Source organism: Amblyomma americanum, chromosome 7 (assembly GCF_052857255.1).
Source record: "Amblyomma americanum isolate KBUSLIRL-KWMA chromosome 7, ASM5285725v1, whole genome shotgun sequence".
NCBI classification, from domain to species: domain Eukaryota; kingdom Metazoa; phylum Arthropoda; class Arachnida; order Ixodida; family Ixodidae; genus Amblyomma; species Amblyomma americanum.
In genome coordinates this window covers 84358209-84367735 of record NC_135503.1, presented here as the reverse complement: position 1 = coordinate 84367735, position 9527 = coordinate 84358209, and positions in this window count along the sequence as shown.

Genomic DNA, 9527 nt, shown 5'->3' with positions numbered 1-9527 from the left:
AGAGTGCCACGTTTCTAATATGTTTAACCAAGAGAAAATAAAAATCAATGAGCGCCTGCTTGTTGATGTAAAGGTGGAGATGAACACAGAGATTTCGGTACGGCGGAAGAGATGGGTTCAATAATTAATTTCCATCTGATTACCTCGCAGAATAAAGGAAGGAGTACTAACTGGAATAGTTTTTGCACACCTTTTATGCGGAAAACACGGCCTCCCAAACCCACATTTTATACAATGCTAAAGTCTCAACATTTAAATATAACACATAAATATGCCTGAAAGTGAAGGCCGCACTTTTCGGTAGCGAAAATACTACCCTATTACCCTAACGTCCACAACATAGATGAGTGCCGCTTAATGAGAAATATATAAAGCACGTTAACTTAGCGCCCACTTTAGGGGCTCGGAGGAATAAGCAGTGCCCTCGCAAAAGAAAACGTCCTACAGGATGTAGACGAGGCCCAGCAAGGTGTAAACCGACGTCAACAGTGTTTAGGCCAAACCCAATACAACCAGATTTTCAATGTACATGGATCCTGGAAACTGCCCACCGACTCTCTTGGAATATAACTATTCAATTTTCGATAAAACGTGGGCGAGAGTTTCTCCGGCGGGGCGAAACCGAGATAGCTACGAAGCCGCTTTTTCCCAGGAGAAAGCCCTCATATCAGATATCAATAGAGAAAACATTGGGGAATGTAGTTCTCACCAAGAACAAGGAAGTACCGGCGATTTCTGGGCCACATGTCGCCATGGGCGGCGGGAACCTTCGAAGCATAAACATTTGATTAACCGCGAAGCACGAAAGTTTTTTGTTTTTTTTGTTTTGCCATATTATGCCAAAGGCGTTTGTCGCGAACACTGTTCCTCATTATGAAATTATTAAAAGACTGTCTCGAGGCGCAACAGTCGGCGCAACGAGCGCAAAAGGCCGCCGGCATGTCGGTTGCCTGCACTACAAGCTTCATTTGCCTTTCCCTCCGACCCTTACCTGCTGCGCAGTTTCTAGCCGGGCATTAGTCTTCAGGTGGAAAGATTATCTTTCCGCTCTTAAATGCGGCAATGCTTATTAAGCGCAGAGTAAACACGTCAGATATCTCCGAAGGGTTTATGAATTCGGCTCTTCGCTGCGCTTGAAGTGGATTAGTTTTTCCGTGTCCACTTTTACTATCAGTGACAACCACCACAGCCGGCGAGTCAGCTACCTAAATATCAAGTCCGCTCAATATTTGTGTTTGTAGAGACGCTCATAATGCTGTTTGGTGTAATGTTCATATCCATAACATTTGCTTCTAAATACTGACAGCGCTCTTCAGTTGTACCAGTTCGAATGAACGCTCGGCATTACTTGTGGCTTCTACAAGGCATTCGTTGGAGCAGAAAACGCTGGCGTTCCACTCATAATCCATGAACAGTAAAAAAATTCCCCAGGCTAGAGAAATTTATGTAGGTATTTTAGTAGACGGTGACGAGGGTGCGCTATTTGCGTTTATATTTTGTACGTGTATTTGACCCACTTTAAACGTGTGTGGTTCCAACGTTAAGATGAGGCGCTCCATCTCTACCTTACACAACAGCATGAGGAAAATTAGTGCGTTTGTGGGGCCTGCAGTGACAGCAGCAAATGGGATATTCTTTTTAGCTCAACAGCCTAGTCCACCCCATAGTGTTTTGTAAAAGAACATATCTGCATTTTACGGCTGATCACTCAGGCGATAAAAGCAGCCACTGTTGTCGAGAACGTTGCCAGTATGATCACGGAGCTTTTGGGAACCTCTTGTGTTTGACAATTACATTTGCAGTGCCACTGGGTCCACAACTGTAGTTCTGGCAAGTCATTGCTCTTTGAGAGAATAAAAAAATATGACGTTTTTCCGCAAACACCAGCGTCCGTTTCAAGGTCTCTACGGAATTTGTGCGCTGAGGCACGCAGCATCTGCGTGTTACGGAAGAACCTCGAGTGACTGTGATTCTTCAAGCTGCTAAAAAATCGCACAGCTCAGTGGCGGTTTTGTGTTTTATGCATTCAGCCTTGTTTTTCGAACAGTTGTGTGCTCCCGCAAGGGACGTACCTTGTGAAAATTCGCCCCGATCTGTACTCGGTTAAATAAGGTAGACCACAGTGATGGCGCTTTTCAGGACTTTCTCGTATTTCTCAGAGCAGCAGGTAGACCTTCAACTCCCCAGTGAGCAGATATGTATGATTTGAAAAGCCCCGGCTCACGTTATAACCGAAATCCAAATAATAGCACTTCATGACTGCCTGCTCTAGAGCTTCGAGCTGTTACCCGAACATGACGTTGCACAAATATGTAGCGTATTAACGAAATTATAGTTATAACAATAGTCCAGAGATTTGAGCTTAGAGAATGATGTAAGCGTTGCTGAATATGCCTCGATAGTAGAGGTACTGCAATCGTGTTTTTCATTGTGTTCTGCCCTGCCTTCTTAGGTTTAGACAAACGCTGGCGCTGTAACGGTACCCAAAAGAGGATCTATTTCTATATCAATGAAAAGGCACTCGAGGAGGGCCAAGGAGTAGAAGCGTTCATATATACAGTTTGGTGATCTCACGGACAAGTTCAATATGCAAGGATCCCAGGCTTTGGGTAAAACTGTGGTGGCATGGGCAAGGTGTAGAATAAAAGAATGGTAAAAAAATTGGGGTGACAGAGACGAAACTTGATTTATTTTCTTTTTGGATTCAATCTGTAATTCAGAGAGCAGCGGTTCTTTCTGCATAGTGAAGTTAAGGATCGGAGAAGTGACACTGATTGAAACCACGCTTATTCGGCTTTATAAAGCGTCGAGGGCTGGCTACTGTTGTTTATCCTTTTATTGTGAACGCAGTCGTCTGTTGACCGAGCGAAGTTTTAAAAATGAGCGCATATGTAAGTGTTGTAAGGAAAATAATTCATAGTGAAAGCACCCAAATTAGCATAAAGAACATAATTAGCCCCTCTTATCCAAAAAAACCTTTAATGTTACGACTCTCCGTAGTTATATTTTTCAGAAAATCAAAATGGCACATTGCATGAAACTTTTTATTGTAAATGCGGGGTCAGCCAGCCAGTGCGCGTATACCCTCATCCGGGTTTTTAGGCTACGCCATGCCTCAAACTAACAACCAGTGAGCTCCCGCAAATAGACTACTTAATAGGCAAGCACAAAGGCAGCACTTGAATTACCGAAAAAGGTAGAAACGAGAAACTACACGAACTAGGAGTTTGTATCACCCTGTGTAAACTTCGAGAGGCCCACTTAAAAGCCCACTAGGTTAGACTATTAGCTGCAACTACCCCACGACGCATAATCAGATAGGCATTGCTACCCGTGCAAACAATATATCACTAGGAACACTCCTCACACACATTTACACTGCAATCTATACCAAAAAATAACCGAGAAGCATGCATCCCCGCTCTCACCAAGGTCGCATAAATGTGCGCCTGGCAGAGCTGCAGAAATGGTACGGGAATAAGCCCGATGCTGTTTGAGTGGATGCTACCCGCTTTGAACACGGAGCCACTGTGGTCGCCCACAACCCCCACATTACCCCCCGACTTCCGAGCTTCCATCAGGAACAATTTCTCAGGAAACCGAGGAGGCCTTTAAAGCCCTTGCTCTGACACGCACGGACGCCCATTACTTTATTATCGACTCCAAAACCGCAATTGTAAATTTGACAACGGCAGAGTTCATCCCCCTGCACAATGCCTGTTGCCCATGTCAGCTCACCAGCTTTCGCTCTGATCTCACCTGGGTGCCTGCCCAGTCGAGAAATCCCGGCAACGAGGCCACCGACTCTTTACCCCGATGGTCTAAAAACCGGATTCAGGCGGACCTCGGGGAGGATGTTTTGAAGGAGAGTATGCACTCGTTTGCACTCGTTTGCCGCCTGCAGACGCGAACGGTGCCTACACCGCGCCAATCTTTCCTAATTTTGCCGGTACCCCTCTTGTTCACCTTGTGCTTCTACACGAAGGCCACCCTTCTCCACACTCTCCTATCATGTATAGCGTCCTGTCCTCCCGCCGGGCCAGTGCCTTTACGAACCTAGGACGACTGGGAGACCACACTGCGGTCAGCGGAACTGGCCATGCAGAAGATCGCCGTCAACCGCGGTGCAAAATTCATGGATCAACGCCACATGCACGTTTATACCGTGAGTGGGGTCGGGCGGAGACCCTGGGGGCTGCAGGCCTCAAATTCTTTTTCTCAATAACGTTCTTGCCACCACCACCACCACGTAATAGAAACTTGTGTTTGGAGGCTCAGCGGCAGCAGTTGCTTTCCTTCTGTATCTCTTCTCTATATAAGCAACCACTACTCTGCTGTGCTTCTTTTATTGAAATCATTGGCAGTGGTCGGCTTCAGAAGGTTGCCCTCGCTGGGAACACTGCGCTATCTTTAAGGTGTGGTAATTACAAACTTCGCCACTGACCCCCAAGTGGCATTTCGAAATTACCGCAAGAGCCCGGCATCTTCTGACGACGACCAAATCTCGGTATCCAAAGACACCACCTCATCCAAGTTCGTAGAGGTATGCACCCATGCCGATTAGGCATTTCCTGGGTACCAGCGTGCACATGATATCACCAGCCTTCAAGGACCTTCATCGACGTGATTCACCGCAACGAGCGCCGAAGCATTAAAGAAGTCTGCTCCACCCGTAGGCATAGACATTCACCATGGCACGAACTATTCACGCGAGGGGAGGCATTCGTCTGGCGGCAGCTAGAAACAAATATATAAATATATATATATATATATATATATATATATATATATATATATATATATATATACGCACTCATTTCAGCTTCCTACTCGTCAACACCACTCATTCTACTCTAACGTATGCCTACAGTGTAATGAGTGCCCTTTACTACGCCACACCACCTGGGTGCGCCTAATAGACCAGGCAAAACGCCAAAAATCCGACATCATCCTGTGCAAATGTGAAGCCGTGCTGCCTAGTTCAGACCTGGATTACTAGAGCTACGAGATACACCCGGCATGCTGACGGCGTCCACTGCAGGAGCCCTGGAATGAAGATGGGTTCCAGGCGCTGAAGACTTCTTAATGAATGACATATTATGTTTTTCATCATATTAATCATTTCAAGAAAAAAAGTCACAAACCGTCATCAAGATAGAAGGTAAAAGTTCCAGGATCGTTCAAGGCCTGCACGTGGAACGGTATTCTTTGCCTGCAGAAAAAAAATCAGAATTGCTATAAATACATTTCACTGTGCACAAAAACTGCAAAACTAATATTTATTGCATCGATATGTGCAGTGACATGGGTGCTTTACTGCATTCTAATAGAATAGCAAACGCAATATCTGCTTATTCTTGTTGTTTTGAGATAGTGTTTTTTTTTTATTAGGAGGACTTCCTGTGTGGCACACGATGTGGCTGTCGATAAGCTATTGCAAGTCATATTGGCTTTTCGCTGCAGAAACCTCCCCATCCTCCGGCTCTTAGCTTGTCTGTTAGCCACAAGGAGAGCGTTTTCTCCAGGTTCGTAAAACCTCGGGAGATTACCGGTCATTGATCGTGATTTTTCAAAGCAGCCGCCGCAGTCGCGTTCGAACACGAGTACTTCAACTCAGTAGCTGAGCGTCCTACCCATGAGCCACCTCGGCGGGCCGAGCCCAATAGTAATTCATGGCGACTAGCAAACATCTTAATTTGCAGGCACCTACCATTGAGCGGCGGGCTTCCAAACCTTTCGTGCTCTCTTCTAAGACCCGCTACACCCTCTAGATATTGCTTAAAGAGTTTCAAAAAGTTTTTATCATTTACTCCGAGTGTTCATTTACAATTTCGTCGAAGTTAGCTTTTGCAACTACGCATGATATGAATACCACATACAAAATCGACATTGCGAAATCGAATGCACAGAGAACAACTTACGCAATTGCAGTGCTAAGAACGACCGTCGGACTCAGCCGTGAAGCTTTGTAAGGTCACATTCATGCCAATAACGCTTATGTATTTCTAGTGACGGTTATTCTATTTACCCTTTTGTTCTTTCAGTGTCGGTTATTCCAGTGACGCTTATACGCGCCTTCCTCTGACATTAATGTGGGAATATTCTAGAGTCCTGCGATTGTGCGAGCGAGTTTAGCTGAAGGTTGGCCCTTTGAGCAAGGTATCTTTTTTCTACTTGGAACTTATTTTAAATGCAACGCCGTGAACATGATACAAACATTAGATTTGTGACTCCTCTGCAAACAGATTTAGACCCGCCGTGCAATACATATTTCTATCAATTTATGACATATGTCTATCAAGTTCATTGATGGCATTGCAGCATTTCTAGTGAAATGTTAGACTACTCACCGACAGCTTTTTCTATTAAGATTGAAGCATCCTTATAAAAGTGCACACTAAAAATATTCTACAGCCTCTTTTCAAGCAGTCAATACATATTAAATCTAAATGAGCAGGATAGAGAGCAGAACTGTAAATTTCACAGCTCACTGTATGTGTGTGAATCCCATACTTTAAACTTTTTGGCAAAGCGCACCGATGCGTGGTGTAGACGAAACTGCATCCTTCATTAGGGAGGCAATTTTTTAGGGTGGTCTATATATAACCCAGTGGAAAAAAAATGTATCGGGGCTGTGCGTTTTGCAAATTCATGCGATATTATCCGGAAGGGGGGGAGGCGGTTGCGCATCACACAAAAATACGGCACTCTACCACATTTTCTGGTGGTAAATTAAAGCATCTATTCCACTCCTCACCTTGCTGCCTCAGCAAGCAGCATTTTTTACAGTACTTTGTTTTACAATGATTGCCCTCGTGGCCCAGGAAACCCAGCGGACGAGCGCGTGTTCACGTAACGGGAGAGGAATTGAGATCAAAGAGCAAGATAATTAATCGTAAGACTTGATCCGTAATTGTCTGATTTTGATGAACACCAACACCGAGTCAAAGAACCAAACAAGGAAAGAAAGTTCTGTTTAGTGAACCTGAAAAGGCCCACAACACCCACACGTACTTCCTGGCGGACACTTGAACCGTGCTTTGGGCGAACAAAAGAAGGCTGCAGTGCAAAAACAAAAAAGAGCAGCCGATGTGGATGCCTCTGGAATAACTTAAACTATGTGGTTCCTTAATAACCGCTGACCATTGGGTGTACACCATATCGGCGTTCTTTTTTCGCCTCAGTTGAAACAAGGCCGGCTGCGGCAGCGATTTCATCCAGCATTGTTACGGCCGCCGTGTTACTGTTATAGAAAACTGTGCCCAAATACCAATGCGTGTTCGTGCTCAACAGCTGAGTGCCTTAGAAAACGTTACCACTGCACCAGCGATCTTGGGCAGGCCACGCCCCTGTTAACCAATAAATCAAACTCAAACACGTAGAGAGGTACAATGTTGAACTGGATGATTGGATAGAACCTTAGTGTGCCGACTGCATGTATTTAGCAGCACACTTAAATTATCATAAACGCTTTTTTTTGAGAGATAAAGTTCGGAAGTGCAGGAGTGAGTGCTTTGGAAGTGAGGCTTTGCATAGTCTCTATATGCGGCATAACGAGCGAGGTCCGAGATTTCGCCGCTGTTCATTTGGAGGATACATCAAGGATCCAGTATTTTGTTAAAGTCTGTGCCTACTTCCCAACACCAATAGATAGTTTCCACTCAAGAGACTCGAAGTTTGATTTCACAATGGAGCAATGAGAATGCATTTGTAGCATATACATTATAAGCGGGCTGTTTTTAAGAGAATGGAGCTTTGAAGACGGCAACAAATAAAATATTTCCTGTGACTTATCCCGGCGTAGTGATTTTTGTCATTTGGTCTCTTCTAGATTTCCGTTTTGAAGATATCACAGCTTTTTTGTCGTGGGCGCAGACAAAAAGGAAGCTTCCTCGCTAATGACTTCCTCTCTAATACTTCTAAGCTTTTTTTTCGAATATATTATGCCCGAAAATGCATGCTACGAAAGCAGTTGGGAAAGCAGTGAGCCATCGGTATGGAATGAATTTATTTCTATTGCTGTGTTTCTTGTCTTCGGCGGCAGCTTTGGGAACCTTCTGGCCGGCAACCGATATTTTTTTTTTGCTCTGAAGACAAGTTTTAGAAATATACATTTTAAACAGATTGTGCACAATTTTTGATACCCACTCTACAAGTTTATGAAGTGCTCACACATTGCAGTGTTAAGGTGCTACTGTACCAGGTGCCGTTTTCTATGAATCTGCAGTGCCAAAATTCGAAACAACATTTACAAATTTGAAGAGTAGAGTAGTTTAAATGCTCGTTTTTAAAGTAGGCTGATATTGCTCTCACGAATTTCTTTTCATGTGCAAGTATTTTACAAGGCCGAGATTATTCTCTGCGAGAATTCTTATTTTGTTGCATTTTCTTTGTTTAGGGCTTTTAATCGGACAGTGAACATAATATTTCTGCTTGAGATATATTGTGCCCTTTTCGCCGTATTTCATGTAAGCAGCTAAACTGCTGCACCGCTTGTGCAGCTGCTGCTGCTAAGCCAAGTTGCTTGTTACGCTTTACGGATGCACAGCAGATCCCAATTACATAGCGACAAAGTTAGGCACAAATGTAGCCAAGTTTTCCATTCCTTTTAGGGACTGGATCCCCTATTGCATATTTTCTTCTTTCCATCTACACAAGGACGCAATGATCTCGGGTGTATGATATATATATATATATATATATATATATATATATATATATATATATATATATATATATATATATATATATATATATATATATAAACAATTGAATGGCATTAGAAATTTAAAAAAATAGAAAACTTTCCCCTATGCACCTTTGTTTCGGTGACTGTTGGCTTCCTTAATATGTTAGTCAAACGAGCCCCTCATTTCATTTGCCTTGTCTGCTAATATATATATATATATATATATATATATATATATATATATATATATATATATATATATATATATATATATATATATATATATATATATATATATATATATATATATATATATATATATATATATATATAGTCGAAACCTGCATACCCTGTTGCATGGGAAGCGGAGGACGTACGTTGCTGTTCGTGTCTGTTCGTCTATCTTGGTTCGCTTTGCAGTCCCGCATTCAAAGATAGTGTCATTATCAGAGTCAGAGATGGCCGCAGCAAACGGAAAATTCTTCATAATCTGATGATACAAAAAAGAACCAAATGCAGAAAATCAATTTTCTTGCTGGGACACTAACTCGTCAGACCCGCGCAAAAGTGTGCCCTTTCAGGGTTATTACAAATATATATCACAAGCCTCAGTGGTCTCATGAATGCGCACATCCAATCTAGAAGCCGTAGGTACAAGATTTTATCCCCGATGAGATTCTACATGGTCTGGACAACAAGCCTCTAGGCTTACTAAAACCGTGATAGAATGTTTTGTAGCGTTTCTGCGTCCGCCATACAGAAACGAGCTGCTTTACGCCCATTGACTATTCTTACCAGCACATTTTAGCTATCCGATTCTGCCTGAACCTTTGAGTTC